Here is a 20,566-nt window from a genome sequence, read left to right as displayed (position 1 = left end):
TTTGTTAGAGGACTCATCCACTATGCATTCAATAATCTTATGCCGCTAGCATGCTACCTGGGTTAATTAGCTAAATATGGCATCAACATTTTTACTTAAAAATAGAGCTGGATTACATTCATCAATATGTTGGCCAATTTGTATTCATACTAACTTACTGTGGTACAATGCATGTGTTCTGTATGAAATCTGCCACAAAAGTTTTTTTATTCAACACACTCAAGACAAATTCCAGACTTAAAAAAAGGGGGTTTGACAAACATTGGAGATCACAGAGGTTCCCATAGGAATGGACGGACTTCTAGTTGACTTGCTTACATACACAGAGCTATGACAAAACGAGGCATAAGCCAAAGGAAACTGCTGTTTTAGTGCTCAGTCATATTAATTAATTTACGTTTAAGTGTGGAACTTAATAAGCGTACATTTCTGTGGATGTGCTGAGGATGTGGGGCTGTATGCTTGTCTGGCAGTAGGAACTGATAAAGGAAGGCACATTCTTCACCCGATGGCATTGGTGTAATATTCTCCACCATTTGTTCCTGTGGGTGATGAGGGGTCAGAAGTGATTCCAGAAAAGCAGAACCAGACATATTGCACATGGAGGGATTGTCTAAGAAACTCATGGGGGTCTTCAATAAACACTGCATTCCCATGTTTTTCCAACTGAGCCAGACAGAATCTTGTCCTGCTTCAAGACCATACACACAAAAGCAACCAGGGTGATGTAACACACATAGCCCAATTCAACAAGGAGTGCACAGTTATATACACTTGGAACAACCAAAGAAAAGCCCATAACAAATCCAAAATAGGAATGCCAGGCACCATTCATGTTAAGCTGTAGAACTTCCAAATGAATTTCTTTTGAATGTGGAATTTTCCAAAATAATGATTACGTGCTTGTATTTACTGTGTCCGTTACATTTGTAAATGCTTTTACACCAAAATGTCCACTGCAAAATGTATGTTTTACTTTAGGTTAAGATAATACTAATGAAGTCAGGCACTGGATCCAGCCCCTATTTTTGTCCCAATGCTATAGAATCACTAAAAGCAAACTGGGAATGTCTCTTCATCTTTATGAGCTTCTGGAGAGTGCTGGATCATCATTTTAAGCTAATGTGGCTGGTGGAAAATGTCAATTCATCCACCTCCAGATGTCTCCTTTGACCCTCTCCTACAGACTGCAGCAAAAACCAAATCCAATAGTACAGGGACGCTGCAGTAAGGTGGCACGCATTATTTAGCAAATTACAGGATTTACTGTAAAATGCAGAAATGGAGACACGGACTAAAATTTTCATTGAATACAATCTGATGTCATCCATTTGCAGTGAAAGCTTATTATGAGGCTGTAATACAAGCATATTTTTGAGAAGTGGATCTTTGTGTTTTAAAATGCAGTGATTGGTCTTCAGCTAGTTTTGAGGCAAACCCATACTTCAGCAAAAGCAATAAATAGCCTGGGGGCAGGAATTCAGTTGCAACCCCCCCCTCCCTTTTTTTAAAAAATCAGTTTCGGTTTGTACTTTCCTCAGTGATAATATATGACAACTTGGGCTTTGAGGATATTTACACATTTCCTTATTCATGAATTAAGTCTGCATTACTGCACAAAGTCAGGATTCTTGGCTTTTTCGGTGGCATAAGACTGCTGCTGCTGTTGTTGTTTTTGCATTATTGGATTTCTAAAGTTCTCATAGGGTTGAATAACTCTAGCTGCTCTCAACTCTTCCACCTGTGTGGGTCAAGGTGAGCTATACAAGCAGGTCATTTGAAGATATGCTGAAAGTTTTTTTCTGGTGTTAGAGGTGCTGATACTCCAAAATGTTATCTTCTGGGAAATAGCTGCTGACTGTCCATTGTTTCACAAGTGCAGAATGGTAAAGAGGGATGGAGGTTTCAGCATTTTTCATCTGCATTTTCGATTATCACTCCGACCAGGAATGACTCGATGGTGTTCAAAACAGCACCACACACTGATTAACTAACATTAGGCAATAGTTAAAAGAAAAATATTTTGTGGAACTTTATAGCTCCTATTTCAAAGTAGTTACTCTCCCATGGGTGACGTAAGTGTATGGTAAGAGGACTAATTGTCGTAGGTATACATTTATTGGTCGGACACAGCCAATACACCACAAGCAACCACCATTTTTAAAAAAACTGTTAGTTCTGTAAACAGATAACACACACAAAAAAAGAAAATACAGACAAATTGACAGTGAAGTCCAAGCTCTACTGAGCATAAATGGCTGATTTACATAGTTGAAATACAACACGACTGATACACCAACCACCAACTGGCTTACAGTACGGCATTTAGCATTCCAATTGGTGGTGTGAATGCAAACAAAAGAAAGACCTGGAAGGTATGTAGTTCTCAGGCGAGCTTCCCAGTGAGCAGTTCCTCTCAGGGAGTCCACAGAACTGTGTGGCCATATGTGGCTCATATTTGAAATATCTCAGTTGCTATTGAATGAATTGCCAATACATTTTGTACAAATATTCACATACCCCAGAGGATAAAGCTCCGTGACTTTGGCAATCCTTTTCTTAGCGTCACCATGTGGTTGACAGTTTTTATGTTAACTGAAATATCTTCAGAACTATTGGATGGACTGCCGTGACATTTTTTACAAATATTTTTAGATCCCTAGAGAATGAATTGCAATGACCTTGACTTTAACTGAGCAGATCACATTTTTCACTTGTCCATTAAAATTTTTTCAAATACGCTAGATGGATTGGCACAAAATTTGGCACAGACATTCATGGTTCCCAGACAACAATCCTCGTCTCCCCTGAGATACATTTAAGGGATTGGTCCTTCCAATAAAGTTGATTCATAACGTAAATAAACAATGTCAAACTGTGAGTGCACTGAATTGAGAGCTGGTTTGCAACACCATGCAAATACAAACAACAGATAAAAATTAAATATTTAAAGTGCAATGTCTGTGCTTGAGCCAGCTGCAGGTTGTTCTTTGGAATTGGTATTCAGTGTCCTTATTCTACATACAGTTCCCACACATACGTCAAACATCCTTCATTCGGTTATAATTCCCAAGGATGAGCTTCAAAGCCACCGGCGGGTATGTATTCAGAGCTCTGAGCTGAGATGCAAGACAGTTGTACAGTCATATCAATATAATATAGTAGTGGGCGAATAGTTTCGGCATTCTGGTCAGGAATGCTCACGCTATTTATTGCCCTCCTTACTTGTGACAAACTTGGCAGCACAGACACAAACAAGAAGAGGCCCATATCTCTTTTTCCAGCCATGGTCAAAATTGCTCAGTGGGCAGACATCGTCATTGTAACTCTGTGCAATGTGCTCTGCTTGATGCTTTTTCTTGCCCCCCTGGGGGTGCTTGCAGTTGTATTTTGTTTCATTTCTGATCTTATGGTCTTGCTGTGTGATTTTGTGGGTGTGTTTTTTTAAATGTTTTCATTTTGAGATTTTTTATGAGGTGTTCACATTAGTTTGTCCAGGACTACCAGCAAATTGCTCAAACAAACAGCGTGTAAGACTTAATGGGATTTAATGGCATCTGGCGGTGTGGATTGCAGATTGCAACCAGCTGAATCTCCTGGTTAGAATTCCTTTAGTGTTCATTGTTCAGGTTTTTACTGGCAGCTGAATTGTCTGCAGTGATCTCCTCCTCTTCAAAACAAAAGAAACAGGTGATTAAAACCAGTAAAAACACTGAATAAAGCTGATTTAGTTACAAATCAGTGTAATACCCTGGTCTACACGTTACTGACAGCTTGCAGACATTCAGGAGGTTTTTACTGTAAGCCGAATTATCTGCAGAGGTCGTCTTCTTTCAAAAAAAATGGCCTCTGTGATTTAAACTGGTAAAAATACTCTATATAACAGTTTTAACTGCTCTCTATGTAAATATAAATGGCTCATTCCAAAATAATAAAGATTTAATGATTCTTACTCGTACACATTTCAGGTGATTAAACACTAAAAAAAAACATACGTACTATATTATATTCCAGTTCTGCCATTATGTATCATTATTATTATGTAGCCTACCCCTAAATTCTACACACTGAACCTGTAACGAGCACTCCACTGTTTTTACATGCAGATCAGAACATGAACTATACCTGTGAAAGTAGTTGCATGCCTGCTATGGCGCTCAAAGCAATGATGTCATTTAATCAATTAAATCTTGGAGACTACACATTTTTAACAGAAAATAAGCATTGCAAACTCAGTTTGAAAAACATAGGTGTGATTGTCTAACAAACAACACTATTGAATTTCATTATATGAATGTGACCAGTATTTGAATGATATATGACATTTTTGGAGCTTGACCCACTCATCATTTTGACCATTGTTTTTTTGTTATCTGTGTCTTGCAGGTGCTGCAGTTTTATAGAAGTGTAATACTAAATCGATTAAGTACCGTTAATTACATTGACATTGTTATTCAATTCATGTAGAGCCCTTTTTACTTTTCCAACCCACAATTTCACAAAGTTAAAATTGACCGTCAGTGAAACTAAATAAAATACTCTGAAGAGGTTGAAGAATGGAAGTGGTGTTAAATGTCACTTGCATGATGTTTGTCCTCCACAGATCTCTTGTCCTTATCTGACAAAGACCAAAGTTACCTCTGTTTTTCCTTTTTTTACCTCACCATCTTCATTCTCAACAATGACTCCTTTAATATCTTATTGATAAAACTTGCATCTGTAACACCATATTTTCCATTTTTCATATTTCCATCAACATGATGTGGACTCTGAGGTAATACAATCAAACTATTTTTTTTGGACATACAAAAGAAAATTACACAGGAAGTGTCTCACCCAGGATGTGGTGGTAATGTTTACAAAAGACAACCTCACATCTCTGTCAAATTTTGACTGTCTGTGCTTGCTTTCAATGAGAAAACATTTTCTCCTTTTGTCTATGACGTTCTTTGTAAACCCTCCACACGCGTTTGGGTGTTTCTCACAGCTGGCATGAGGTCACTGACTCTAAGATGCTGGACCAATTTTGCCCCCTACTGACACATTTAAAAGATGCTCCAGTCCTGCACTTAGTTTTTATCATCCACAACCCTGCCTCAAAATACAAAATCGGTAATGCTTTGTCATTTCAAATTCAGACTTTTTTATTGCTAAAATGATTATAATAATGTCCAAAAGATATAGTGTCCTTAAGGGTCATTTAATGTACCACTGGTCTAAATGACTTTGAGCTGGAGGTACATACAAGGGCAGATTCCTAGAGTGCACCCTGGACATTTATCATTACAGCTGGCCATGAGAAATAGAACAGAGGCTAAGACCCTACACAGGGCTTCATAGACAAGTGTCACTCAAAAACAGAATTCATGGGCTTTTTTAATTTTTAGGTTGTACAGCAGGACATTGCACAGTAATTTATCGACAATCTCTTGACCTTTTGTAGGTCATAAGCAGTGGCAGTTGTTACATGTTGTACATACAGTATGTTATAAAACTAAAAACAAAATGATAATCAATAAATACACAGTATACAATCTAAATAAACCTTGCCAAAAAGCCAACTTGATCAGAATAATAAATAATAAAACAATTTGTGATAATAAAAAAATAACAGAAGTACAAATTCATTTTCTTGTTGAACTGGGGAGCTGCACCATTTTTTGAAATTCTGGGCCATTAGTGATACAAATGTTTAAAATTACAGTTTGGTCAATTGTTTTTATATTGTTGTTTTTTTCTTTTTATTTATTATTATTATTTATCTTTCGTGCCATGGAAACAACAAAAAAAGTCACTATAAAAAATAACTGAGCTGTTTTAAAAAATTCAGCCTTTTATTAACACTGCCATTGAATGGGCACAAATTCAGTGATGCACCTTTATGAAACAACCTTTAAAATAACTTTCTTTTTTTTTTAAATAAGCAAAGCCTTTTTACTGTTAATAACATATCTCAAATCTCAAATATCTATTATCTATTTTATATTGCTGTGACAACAGATGTATCCTTTAAACTTTAAAAATTACACTTTACAAAATTACATTGGACATATCATGATAACGTTATCAATTACCTTCACCTAATCGCGACCCGACCCCGGATAAGCGGAAGAAAATGGATGGATGGATGGATAATCTAATTTTTACTGAATAGGTCTTAAACATGTCACTCAATGCAGCCTGCGTGAGCTAGCGCTAATGAGCTCTCTGATGATTTTAACACAGAGTTGAGGTTTTTCATTTTCTTTCTCTACACAGCTCCTCTCAGTGGTGTCATGGTAGTCATGATAGCTTTGTGGCTGATCGATGATTATACTGTAAATGGACAGAAAAGGGTCCTCTGATGTTCTCTTGACTCGCACATCGTGCGTTGTTCAGACTGATGACAACTATTTTCTGGATGCAAGTTTAGCACCGCCATCTGCTCTTGTGTGTCCTTGGCGTGTAGCTGTGACAGCATATTAATGACACTGTCCTGGTGCTGCTGGTTTTGTGTTCATGACTTTAGCCATTTCAACACGCATGTAGCACCAGATCTGGGAAAAGCACAACAACAGTGATACATCATGTGCTAACAACCAGGACAGAAACGATGACCCTGCCACGACCTGGTCTTAACAATGATCTGTCTTTCCTACTAGCTTTGACAAGAGTCATGATCAAAGGATTTCTTAAAGGTTTCTCACTCACATTTTTGAAAGAATGATAAAGCTCCCATGGTTGTGGCTCTGTCACCCCTTTTCCACCAACCTGGAACAGGTTCCATTTCAGTTCCTGCACCTAATTCTGAGCAGTTCAGACTGGAGCATTTTGATCATAATAAATTGGTTGGGAACCTGAAAAGTTGGTGTCCTGATGAAATTAGAAAAAAAATGGCATGTTTTCCTTAACCTGGAGTACAACCTGTGTCAACATTGTTGGGCGCGTCATATTGTACAGGTTAGAGAGAGAAGATGGAGCAAGCAACAATGGAGGAGTCGATTGTAAAATCATCCAAAAAAAGTGTGCAATAGTCACGCTAATAGTTGTTTCATGATGGTTTTTCAAATAAAAATAGCTAGCAGGATTCTGTTGGGTAATATTTTTGCTTCATCACTTTTACTTTCCACCTTATATTTTGCCTATACAGTCACTTGCATCGATGCACTCACTCCAGCCTTGACAATATTGATTCACGTGTTTCTCTTCATCTTATGTGTAGTTCCATATGTGTTAATCAAATTTGTTTTATTCTAATCCACACTTAACTGTGTGGACTCCCTTGTTTGGTCTGAGCTTTGAGCTGCTTCAAATTCCGTTCATGGTATGAGACTGTTGTCAGTTTGTTTTGAGGAAGTTTGCTTAGCTGTAGCTAAGCAAAGTTTTGATTTCTTGAAGGCCTCTTGATTGTTTTTTCTCACCTTTATGAGTGAACAAGATTATGTGTCACCGTCAGTAACTAGGGTGTAGTCTATGTAACATATCAGTACCTTTGTCTTAATATAATTGCAATTTTGATCTTGAAGAGGGCTTGAGGGCTGAAACGTCATTTATCTCTCAGTGCAAAAGAGAGAGCATATAGAGCAGTCTACAACACCTTTTTCCATAATTGCAGGTCTACTATCAGCGATCAGTACCTCACTACAACCCTTAATGTTCATTAATTTTCTGTGATATGGCTCATATATCAACTATTGTATATGTATTTAAAGATATGTTTGCATGTAAACAAGGCAGGCAAAAAACCCTCTGTGAAATACCCAGAAAGTCATTTGTGCCACACAGTAAAAGCAGCATCAGCAAATAATAGAGTTGTTAATTTTTCAACAGCATTTAAAGAGAAGCAAGCTTTGTAAAAGTCACTTTTTGTGATAGTTAGTTTCTTCAATGGATGTGTTATATGCGGTGCACAAATTGTGAGAATGAGAATATCGCTAGATTTGGGTGTCTCAGCAGTACATGGAGGTAGGCTTACCTGTAAACTTCTAATTAAGAGCAATGTGTTAGAAGCAAGGGCTTGACTATGGTAACCAAAAATGTGAGTGACTAGTCAGTCATAGAATGTGGAGACAAGGTTGTTAAACCTTTAGCAAAGAAGTACACGCTTTTACAACACAGGGGTCTTTAAAATGAGTTTTTCACTTGAAACTTTCATATTACAGAGAACCATTGCCCAAGCAAAAGAACCCTTGAGGGACCTTTATTTTTTCCTCTGGATTATAGACCTGCTGAAATGACACAGGTCTGAACGAGAAAAAGTTGATAAAACCAAAATTACAAAAAGTACTTATGTAGCTTATCATCTTAAGCCCTTTATAACCCAGTGTTTGAGCTAGAAATATCTGAAGGTGATGTAAAATTTGCCAGCTGTCAGAGTGGAGGCGGGGGTAATAATAGGAATTTTCAAGAAATTTCTTCCAGTGAATGATAATAGTAGCACTGTGGGAAATAATAGTGATTATATTCCCTACATGCTGATACAGTAGTATTTATTGGATATTTTTTTGCCTTCAGGGGTCACTGCCACTAGTGGTTTTTCTAATTGACCCTTCCACTCTGCCTGGCGCTGCCATCAATAACATCTCCCCATCGCTCCCTCCGTCCTCCTCATCTACTCATCTGCCCCCTTTAGCTGTCAGGCAGAGATAAGAGTTGCCTCTCAACTCCCCTCTCCTCGTGATTGACAGGCTGACACACCATCTCTAAGGTCAGCCAGGCTAATTGGTTTGTGCACATCTTAGATGGACCATTAGGTCTCACAACTACTAAACTAACCCCCCCCCCCCCCCTCTCTCTCTCTCCCCTCCTCCCTCCCCCTCTTCCTCTCTCTCTCTCTTTTTTTTTTTTTAGGGTGGCTGATAAAGGCAGTAATAGTGGCTGAACAAGAAGTAATAACGGCCAGTGCAAGCTGGGGCTCGCATATGTGCCATATGGCTGTTAAGTCTTTTGGTACTTTTCTTTATTATTTCCAGGTTTAACAGAGGGTAGTGTTGTGGATTGGGAGTTGGGTGTGAGTGGCTGTGAATTAAAGCTAGAGTGTAGATCTTAGTGGGGGTATATTAGCAGAAATGTAATGTAATATTTATATTTACATTTTACAAATTTATTTAGTTTATAATCACCTAAAACTAAGAATCATTGTGTTTTTATTGAAATGAGATGTTAATAATCTACAAAAGCACTGGGTCCACTTCCACTGAGTCTGCCATGTTGTTTCTACAGAAGCTCAGAACAGACAAACTAAATGCTGGCTCTAGATAGAGCCATTCACATTTTTGCATCTGTCTGTAGTTCTTAAACATGTCGGACACACTGGAGGAGTTATAGTTTATTTCAATCTGCATCCCCAACACTAGATGCCACTAAATCCTTCACATGATTGATATACGTACTTAACTGGAGTTATCCAGGTAACTTATGCTTTGCCATGCTGATCAGGAAACCGCTGCCTTGCAGCACTTACCTTCTCTGACTCCCTGTGATAGTTTCGTGTTTGCAGCTAACAGAGATTACGTTGTGGAAGTGGCTTTGTTAGAGGTTTTATTGAAAAAGGAGCAGTTAACTGTCTATTTGTCTTCACTATCAACAATCTCCATCTGCATTATTGTCTTGTAGGAGAAAACCAACCAAAGTCCTCCAACCTGTAAGACCACGTACGTTGTATGTTCCCACCCTCTAATATGACCCACACGAGTGCCTCCTAAAGTAGTGCCCCTTCTGGGGGTCACTGAGTAGCTTGTACATGACTGGTCACAGTTACAAACACATATTAACTTCTGTAACTGTTGCAGTTACATCATAAGTACGGGGCGTGATTTAGGCAACAAAACTTCTTGAGTAGGTTTAAAGAGAAGATTATGGTTTGGCATAAAATAGGCATGTTTGTATGTCAAGTCAAGTCAGTGTTATTTATAAAGCCCATTATCATAAATCACAATTTGCCTGAGAGGGCTTTACAGTATATGACATCCCTCTGTCCTTACACCCTCACGTTACAAATGTCATGTGATATACATCTTGTTTTCTTTTTTTTTTTTTTTTTTGTCCAATATGTCACATCATATGACAAAGGTAACACAATATAATATACTATAGTGTGTTGTTTTTGGTTTCACACAGGACACAAACAGCTGTCCTCTTGCTGAAAGTACTGTTTTTGTTTGACCTGTCCACCTCCTAAGCAGCCTTTGTCACTCTTTATACTACATTTCCTGACTTTCTCCTGTACTCCTGTCATAATTACTACAGGCCACTAGAGGTCACCACCTAATAATAACATAAATATTGGCCGTAGCTGCTTGTACAAATGGCTGAGGGAATCACATTTTGCAGGCCAGTCTCCTCTTGACAAGTTGCATTTTTTTGTGGTCTATGTGTGGTGTTCCCATAGCCGTTATAGCTCTGCATGCAGTTACATTTTTCAGAAAGCGCATCCCTGATACAGATTAGTCTACCGTGTAGCTACAGCAGCTACATGTGTAGTCTCTGCAGGCCTTTCTTAGGCAAGTTAAAGGTAAATTGTGGTTTCATATAACCGTGGTCTGATTTCTGTAGTTTCAGTGATAATTTCTCTCCGTAATAATGACACTAAACTTAGAAAGTTAACTGCTGATATTTGGGGGCACCATGGCTAAAAAGAAGTCTGCTCAATCTGTTGGTTTGTTAACAAGCTGTCTGATTATCTGACCCGCCTTGTTTCTTGGCCTATTTAACGTTGTTGTAATGATGTGCTGTGTTCCTAGATCTCAGCAAAAACATTGGCTAGTGCAGTGTCATTGAAATCAACAGAATGCCGAAACTACTCAAAGGAGCATTTATTTTTCGTAACATCCCAGAAATGTCCTTATAAATAAGTTTAAGGCTGAAAAGGGAGCTGAGTTAGACACTGGCATACAAAATATAAAGACTACTACTCAGGCATTCCCTCTGGCAAACACAGCTCCCCCGGTGATGGTTATTATCTTTGACAGGCTGCCACTGACCAATGGTGCCCTATCATCGGCTGTTTGGGTCGTGCCTGGTGGCCATGAAGAAACACCTCTCTCTGTGTGGCGTAGGCTGAAGAGTGAACAGGACTCCGAGTCAATCTGTTTCCTTACACAGCAGATAAATGGAGCAGGACAGATGCTTTTGCTGCCTTCACGTTCAGCTTGTACAACAAGTGAGTCTGCTAATTGATTCCACTGACAAGTCAACAATGTTTCCAGGGTGTAACAGTTAGATGTGTCAAATCCCGAGGCCTGTGTCAATGCTGTGGCATCACCAATTTATTAAGTTAATAGTTTTTCCAGCGGTATGCCACTTATATATGCAGGTGTGCCTGTGTATATCCAGCTCACTCCCAGTTCCACATCAAAGACTAATAATACCACACTCCACCACCCCAACCTTGCCTCCCCCCTGGTCATCCACCTCAGCCCGTCAGGGAGCTGCAGCCTGTAATTGGGTGTGGAGCCTGAGAGGCCATGTAGTGGACGGCTCAGCGGAGACTGCAAGAGTCAATTACCAGAGCTGACAGTGCCGTAGAGAGAAAGGTACACCAGACACACTGTAGTGATCTGTCTGAGCAGGATAAAGGAGACAGGGGGTGTGTGCTAATGTGAGACCAACATGCTACATTTGTAACAGTGACAGCTGTGGCATATTTCTTACTTATGCTCAGGGGTTAGACACAAGGGAAAAAAAGAGGAAAAGTCAGTAATGCAGTCGTTTTGTCACTTAATTTAATTTGTCCAAACTGTTGACTAACACACTGATTTAAAATTATTCAATCTAGCTTTGCAACATTTTTTTTTCTTTTCCTATTACATGACATTCTTATTACATGATTTTGGTGTTTCACAGGAGAGAAAAGGTAAATATTTCACAGAGTGAAAAGTCATGTCTCAGTGCTGGTGCTCCCTTGGCTTCAAAATGGATTAGTGTGTCAATGATTTAACATTGGCAACATTTTAATCAAAGACAATCCCAGGAACCCCTGGCTCATTTCGCTCCCATCACATCTGAGAGAATTTGATTCATGAGGTCTTCATTTCTCCATGTGCACAGGCAAGTGACCGAGGCTTGGCTGTCACTGGTCACTCTGACATCTTCTCTCTCTTGAATTTGCCTCCTTCCTGAGACTGTGTCGCAGTCTATCTGCATGCTATCATTAAGATATCTCGATGTCATTTTCATTTTTTGTCATTGTCATTTTTAAGCATGTTGCACATAGCCCTTTGAACCCTGAAATTCAGCATTTCAGCCATTGCAGTCCTGTTTTTTTTTTTTGCAGCCATAAGTGATAATATTTGGACGAGAGATTTGAGCTGTGGAAAAGCAAGGAGGGGATCTGACTCACAGACTGTGGTGATGCCTCTCAGACAGACTGGCGCTCAAGTAGCCCTGCCGTTATGTATGTGTATGTTTGAGCATTAATTAAATGTAATTGGTGAGTTAAAAAAAAAAAAAAAACATCCCCCATTCATTGTTCATTAATGTTGAAATTAGCTACTAAGAACAAGGTTGCAAACATATTGCTTTCTGCTGTAAACCTGGGCATTTTTACATGAGGGTCGACAGGGATTTAATCTGTTTTGGAGCCGGCCTCAAGTGGCCATTCGATGAACTGCAGTTTTTGACACTTGATCATACATCGATTTACTGTGAACACAAAGAATATCAAATATCAGAGCTTTCAATTTTGTACATTTTCAGTTTACTATTTATCTTTGATAAATATTTATTTATTTATCAAAATATACAAATGATACATGGGACAAATGGTTCATAGCTCTTTTGTTTAATCTCTGACAAGTGCTTAAATTGTTCACCAATCATACATTTATTCAGTATGTGTTTTGTATTTGTAAATGACAGCAATAGTGTCCTACTCTGGTTTGTTTATAATTATTATTATTATTATTTTTTTTTTTCTGCTGTTTGCATTACAAAGCACTGAGACAAAACACACATTTTGGTAATACTAAGAATACAGCTTTTTTTTGCCCCATCACTTCTTAACTTTAATGCAACTGTGATGCACTGCAGCTCTTGGCAACCACAAGCATGCTGTAAAAATTAAAACTTCTTGCCCATTCTGTCAGGTGAGCCTTCATACTCATTCTCAAGACAGTCACTCCAGTTTCTGGGGACAACTAGGTGAGAGGAACAGCTGTCTGTTTTCACGGATCACCGACATGAATGCAGTTACCAGCTGCATAAAGATCTGCAGTGAAACCTATTTAGCCTGTTAGGAGTGCAATACGAGTTTTAATGCTGGCTGTGGAAGTCTTGTCTGGCATGTTGGTTCTTGCTCAAGCTGCTTTCACATCAATGTACATTTGAAACTATAAGATCAAGCTTTATGGCAAATTATCCAGTGTTGCAAGGTGACTTGGCCCTTTATGGGTGTTATCTTTCACAAATAGCTGTGCATTTGCATGGGTGGGGTTTGACTTGAGTGTTTGATTAGTTTTGTACCATTAGCTGAGGTCTGATGAACTGTGAGTCCTGGCATTATGCAACGAATCTGTTAGTGTTAATGACAAATATAACCACGGGGTTCCTTTATTTCCATACTGTAGCAGGCAATCAGGGTCCATAGAGGGGTGGATACTAATTTTGTTTTCACAGTCAAATGTAGTAGTTGAGACCTGGCTGACTTAGTTTGATAAAATCTGGTAGTATTTGACAATTCTTCTAATATGATAGCAGTTTAAAAAGTGAATGTACTTTGGAGTGAAGCTGCAGTGCTAGAGGAAATGCATGTGTTGGTATTCATGAGTCTGGGTTTTGTTGGTGTGTAACAATGCATGGTTAGCAGAGGTGGGTAGGAAACAACACTGAGGTCCGCACACACAATGGCTAAGTGAATAGACCCTATCAACACCTACCCTAACCAGAAAGGAGGTTTCATGCCTCACTTACATTTCACTCTATACAGCAGTGACACTGTACATGTCATGATTGTTAGGAGAGCTATTTTTATTCCTTTGCTAAAGTCTCTATTTGTACAAAACAGAAAAAGTGGGATTCTGCCATCCAGGAATTATCTCACCAGGATTAAGATTAGTGGAATGTAATGAAAAGATTACCTGAGCACCTGGATTTTTTGAAACCATTAATGAGATTATCCACGTGAAAATCAGTATTTCTTTGCTAATCTTTTAGAGCCCAGCACACAGGTGCAGCACAGTGCTGAAAATATCCATCTTAAAACTGCACACAGCTTTGATACCCTAAAAGCCCTCTAAATAGGCTAAACTAAATGGTGGCATCACATGATATGATTTCTACGAATAGCTTAAACTGTTTTTAAACAGATTGTGCTTAAATAAGCTTTATGTAGCAGTAAATATAGCAGTAAAACAAGTACTTGCAATTTAATAGAGTAATGGCATCACATCACAGAGAATGACATCAAGTCTCCTCTTTGTGTGTTTTAATCTGTGTGTTTGTCTTCAGTGTTGTGGTAGAGGGTCCGGCTGCGTATGCTGGAGCCACATGCAGCTGTTAAACCCCTGTCCAATGGCTTTGAAAAAAAACTTTTATGGAAATGAATAAGGCTTATTTTTTTAACATCTTAATTTTCCATTATCATTGCTTGAGGCCCAAAAGGATTGTAACATTCTACAATGGTAAAAATATGTATATACCCTGAATGAAAAAAATGATGTAACATTTCTTCAACTAAAATGGGGTTCGTATGTCTAACTTTGGGGCCTTGAACCCTTTCTTCAAAGTTTTGCAGACCCTCAGTAGCGGTGGTTAGTCTTGAGTCTCCCTAGCAAAGCAAGCTATGGATTCCAAGTCCAAAAAAGTCTTTGAGGAAAAAAGGCAATTTAAAAGTGCACAGACAAATTTGTTTGCTTTCACCACAAATGCTGCAAATTAAAGTGCCAAAGTGCCCTGTAAAGTAGCTTACCTTGAGGTAAAACATTTTAATAAATGCTCATTTACACCCATTACTAATTTTGATCTGTGTTGCCTTCATTATAAGGCTACCATTATTATGTTTTGCAGCTCCAGACAGACTTTTTGTTCTTGGGCAAAAAATCCCTCTTTTGATAATAAAGGTTGCCAACTCCCTGGACTAGCCAATTGTCACAGCTATGACCTGTTTCCATAAAGTATTTTCCACCAACATCTGGATGGTGCTGTCATTGAAGCATAGTGCACACTGGTTCACCCCAAGGTTAACACCATTAGCTCTGTCAGTGGTGTTTCTGTTGTTTCATTTTTTGTGCTGTTAGCACCATCAGTTGCTAGCTGCAGGCTTAGTCACCTCCATGTTTAGATGTAGGAGCAGAAAACCCTTGAATCATAGATACACTCTGATTATACAGCACCTTAGCAAAGCAAAGAGGCCTTAAAATACTATTTTTCAAAAAAACATTTAATTGTAAATGAGAATTTAAAAATGTTTCAAGTGTCAGAAGTCAATTGTAAATGTTTAAAACCGTAACATATCCTACTTTACTTCCCTTTGGTTAAACTTTAATTTCCATACATAGTGCTATTTTCTTTGCACACATTTTTCACTTCCACTTTTGCATTTTTCAATGCATTTTGCAAAACAATATATTTCACTTTTGCTTCTCTGTAAAAACTGCCTTCCTCCAAGCACTCACACATACACACTTACTTACACACACACACAGACAGACAGACACCATGGTGCCTGCAGACCACAAAAAGTCTTTTATGTCAGGTGCTGTTTTCATAAGATTTTAAGATAAAATTGTCATGCTGCAAACCCATTGTGGGTATGCAGAGGGAGTCGAGAAAATGTGAGAAGGTTTCACTTGTCATCACAGTATATCTCCCAGTGGTGTGCAAGGTAAAATAGTCATTTACTGTATGGGAAATGGTGGTCCACACCCCCACTTGACAAAATTTCCAGCATGGTTTCTGTGGTTATTGAATGCATAAGTATAAGTGTGATTTCTCTAAGCACGGTTGTGTAGATGTATTATCAACTTTTCTAACACTGAGCCCAACCCCTCTTACTTACGCCTACACAGAGCAAAGCTGTGAATGCAAAGAATCAAGACATTAGCAGCTGCACCCCAGAGAAAAGCCAGTAAGATCAAATTTATTTCAAGTAATTGCCAACTAGTTTGCCGAAAGAATGAGTTGAATAAAAGTAACACTTTTTTGATTTATCATCAATTTAACTTATTAGCACCAATTACTTTATGAATATATTGGCACTTTAAATAATGGAACAGATAAACTCACAATTTTTTTCTTTACAAATGGATGTACAGTAGTTTTTAGAGTTTTAAACACAACCTTAATGTCTATTACATTTTACACACAGCAAGTTTCATCTGCCTTCTTCCTCTGCAGCCATATTCATATTCAGACAGGAAACTATTTCTGTCTATAGAGATGGTAGATTTGCATTATCTGTCCATGTCCTCAGTGTCTTCTGATGTCCGAATGTCTTTAAAAGTCAGTCAGCCGTTATGACTGCATAATACTTGACTACCCAAATGTATTTGTTCAGATATGTTGTTGAACTGGAATATACCAATGAAACATTTTTTGGCTTGTGGTGTAACTTTGGTGATCTCCAGATGCACCATCATCGAGTCAAAATTTGAAGTCTTTAGCATGGCTATAGGCTACTTTATTATTTGCAGACACTGAATAATGATCTATCAATAACTGAATAAAGTTTGAAAAATGTCCAGGTCCTATTTTGTTAATCCTGGCAATGGGGCATTTCTAGGATTTGAGGACATTAAGTGCTTAGCCCAGAATTCAGTAGGTGGGTCTAAGGGGATATTTTTATGCCTTTTCATGAGTGCTGGCACCTCATTTACACCTAAAAACAGTGGTTACATGTATCTAAGTACAAGTATGAACAGAATGACAGATTATTAGGTCTAAGGTTTTTATTATAAGGCCTATTCTTATTTTTTAAGAATTATACATGGCCTATATATTTAGATCTGGGGCTACTTTTAAAACATTCGGGGCTGAAGCCTTTGATGCCCAGGCCTAACAATGTCATTGATCCTGGATTATATTATCACTAATTTGTAGGTGAACCCAATGTGGGTTTGTCGGGTGTTTTTTTTTCAGCCTCACAAATGATGGCCATATCTGCTAATATCAAAACGTATTTAAAATGGATGAAAAATAACCATTTTTGTTTTTCACTAACTGATCATCATCATTGTTTTTGCTCTTTTTTAATAGCATTAATGTAAACAACCCCAGTGTCTACATTATATGCCACAGGCACTTTAAATAACATTCCATAATATTTTTACATAACTATAGTTTGTAACCCGCTCAGTAATTCCATCATTAAAGATTTCGTTGATCTCATTTAGCCTCACTCCCAGCCCATGGAGCACTCTGAGGTCGTTTTGCCACATATGAGGTGTGACCAATCAGATTCACAATGCTAGTGTAATGACATCGCTCATCCCATGCCCTTGAGCGACTGCAGCTGACTTGTGCGTGCTAAATGAGATTTTTCTCAAACCTTTTGTAATACATTTTCCCTTCCCTGTAACCCAAATCTGATAACATTGTTGAGGCAAAATTATGTCAAACCCTCGATGGAACAAAGCAAAAATGTCTTTCCATTGACTCGATGGATTTTGGTCTGTTGTTTATCTGTTCGCAATGGAATAAAGGTCCGTTGTGCATGTCGAATATAATCTTTAAATGCCTTTTTTTAAATGGAACAAAACCTTGAATTTAGACAGTTACGAGATGTAGCACTTAATTGGTCCCAAGCTGAAGTCTTCTCCTATCACTGTGTCAGAGAGTGCAGCACTCTGTCTTAAACTACCACAGAACTCTGACAGTGGAAGGTAATTGTGGAGTGCCATGCTGCTGGAGGGCCATTACAGCTCATGCTCTCTGAGGTGGAAAAGCAGTGATCAACAGAAATAAAATGGTCATACTGTCATCTGAGAGCACGGATCAATTCGGGACAAAGTGAAGTACATTGCTAGAGCTGCCTGAGAGGTGATGGGATACTCTGCCATGGTTGGACTCCAAGGCCCCACTAACAAACAAAAAGACTACTTCGAAAGTTGTCATGACAAAGGAGCTTCTTGGCCTTGGCCACAATGAAGTGTCTGCCAGCTGCCTCTGCATGGTAATTTTGTCTGTTTGCCATCTAAGCCTCTCGCTGGATCTGCCGAGCCCTTGTGGGGCACTGAAGTCATGATTATAAATCCCTGGTAAACAGTGAGCATCAAAACGCCATAACAAATCCAGAGAATTATTGGGGTGGTACTACGAGGCCATGTGTGATTGGAGTCTGATGTAGTACAGATTCAGGTGATATGTCATGCCTTTGGAACCCCTTTCTCTAATCTGTAAAGCATTTTTTCCACAAGGTCAAGGATGACTGACTGTGCATGTGTACGCGCGTGTGTTTGTGTGTGTTTGTGTGTGTGCAGGGAGGACCTCTTCACATAAAGCCGGCGCCCACACACATAACACAAGTTCACACATCTTGGTGCACACATGCACAACAACAAACAGCATAAATGAAGGGGGCAAGAGTGGTGCGGGTACGCTCTGCAGGCAGATGTGCTCTGTGAATGTTTTCAAAGTCTCTGTATTGCCTCGGTTGCTGTTCTGCAATTTCACAGCTCAGGGTGTACAGACACAGTGAGAATAAATTAAACAGTCTATTGACCTTACTTTGTCTGCATCCAACTTTAAAATGAATCGCACTCAATGAAAAATGATTCAGAGAGCTCCAAATAAACATCGGAAGAAGGAGGAGATTTTTATTGCAAAAGTAGCATGAGATGGACAGCAGCAGTACAAACTGAACAATAAATGTGTTCATAATTCTGTGAAGAACAGTTTGAACCTTAACGTTACTTTCCCCTCTTGCTAGTCGCAAGCTCAAAATAACTTCGGAGGGTTCAAAAAATGTGCATAGATTTCAGACTAGATTATAAATATTTTACATTTACAAGTTACAAGTTTTCATAATATAATAAAAGTTGGAGAATAAATGCAGAATAAAACAATGTAGCAAATGATTTCCTATTACCTTGAGTTTTGGACATTGGCACCAGCTCTTATACAGTCTCTGTTTCTCAACCGAATGTGAGATAAGTAGAATGGTTTATCTCTTCTACCCCATACAAATGGACAATATCATAAACAACCATCCTACTTGTCTGTAGACACATAAATATGTGATTAGATAACTACAGAATTTATTATATACTTTTCTCATATCGATCAATCTGGAAATTGGGGTTCTTCCATCGGCATTGCAGATGCTTGGGAAAATATAGTTGTCCATAGAGAGGCTAAAAAACCTGACCCTGTATTGAATTCCAATTGAATCAGATACAATGTAAGCATAAATCACAATCAGCCTCTGTATACAGTGTGTTGTGTGTTACTAAAATAACAGATGTAGCTGAGCTGTTATTGTACTCCAGCACTCTGTTGAGCACTCTACTGTATATCGACCCCTTGTTTTCATTTAATAGATTCAGTAAAAACCCTGGCGGGGCTTTGAGAGGTGTTGGTGTTATGTGGGGTTGAGTGGCTGTCAGTGGCTGGGAACAGTTAGTCAGTCACCCATGCAGGTGTTGCTACCAGGAGTAAGCCCTCATGGAGGACCCAGTGATTGTTTTTGGCTAACAGCGACATCTTTTCGCCCTGCATGTCTTGATCCTTCTGTCCAAGCATTTATCATTACCGAGTGAATATAGGCTGCAACAAGCATGGCTGACATTGGGAGTGACAAAGATGTGAACCCCCTGAGGGGGTCCAAGGCTATACCCTACCACCGAGGAAGAATTTTTTCTTTAAACATCAAATTTAATATGTGGATTTACAGCTGATTTTAGCATGAAGATATAGAGGTGAATTTGCCCCCATAATTAATGTTACCTTATTGCTACAAAAGTAATGGAGGAGCATCAGTTCAGAACACTTAACGTAAAAAGAAAAAAAGAGAGAGGTAAAATGACCAAAACTCTATCTAGGCCTTCTGTCCACATTGAGTTTTTCTTAGGCAGAAATGTTGTGACAGTGCACTGGGAAGGGCCTTGTTTCAGGGCTCCTTAAAAACACGCTTGGGTTTTGTTTCTGTGATATCTCGACAATAACATTAACTAGGTAGCTATCACAACATTAATAGAGGGTTGATTACATAGTAAACATCTAACCTTAACAACAGTACAGTGATAACGGTGATGCTCACCACTCACCAGCAACACTCTGCCAGCTGATCTCCTCTCACAAATGGGCTTTTCTGTCTCTGTAGTGAAATTAGCTCAGCTAAAGGAGCAGCAGTAATATCACCAGCGCCTTTCTGAAAGGTTCAGAAATATTTTTTTAAAAAGAAGTTCTCAGAAGGCTGCACAAAAAAGCTGGAGTGTTTTAAAAACAGATACTGGGTGTGGCATTTTTTCCGTAGGTGGCTGTGTGCGCTCTATCGTCATTGGTCATGATTAAAAAATAACACCGGCACTGAGAATAAAATGCTAAGTGAACACAGGCCCCAAGTCCCCTGCTTTCCCTTAAATTGTATAATTCTGAATATGAACACTTAATTCACACACCGTTTAAGTTATGCAGATGATCAGAAATGTTGCCA

This window comes from Plectropomus leopardus, chromosome 10 (assembly GCF_008729295.1).
Source record: "Plectropomus leopardus isolate mb chromosome 10, YSFRI_Pleo_2.0, whole genome shotgun sequence".
Lineage (NCBI taxonomy): Eukaryota > Metazoa > Chordata > Actinopteri > Perciformes > Serranidae > Plectropomus > Plectropomus leopardus.
Note: the sequence above shows the minus strand (reverse complement) of the source record.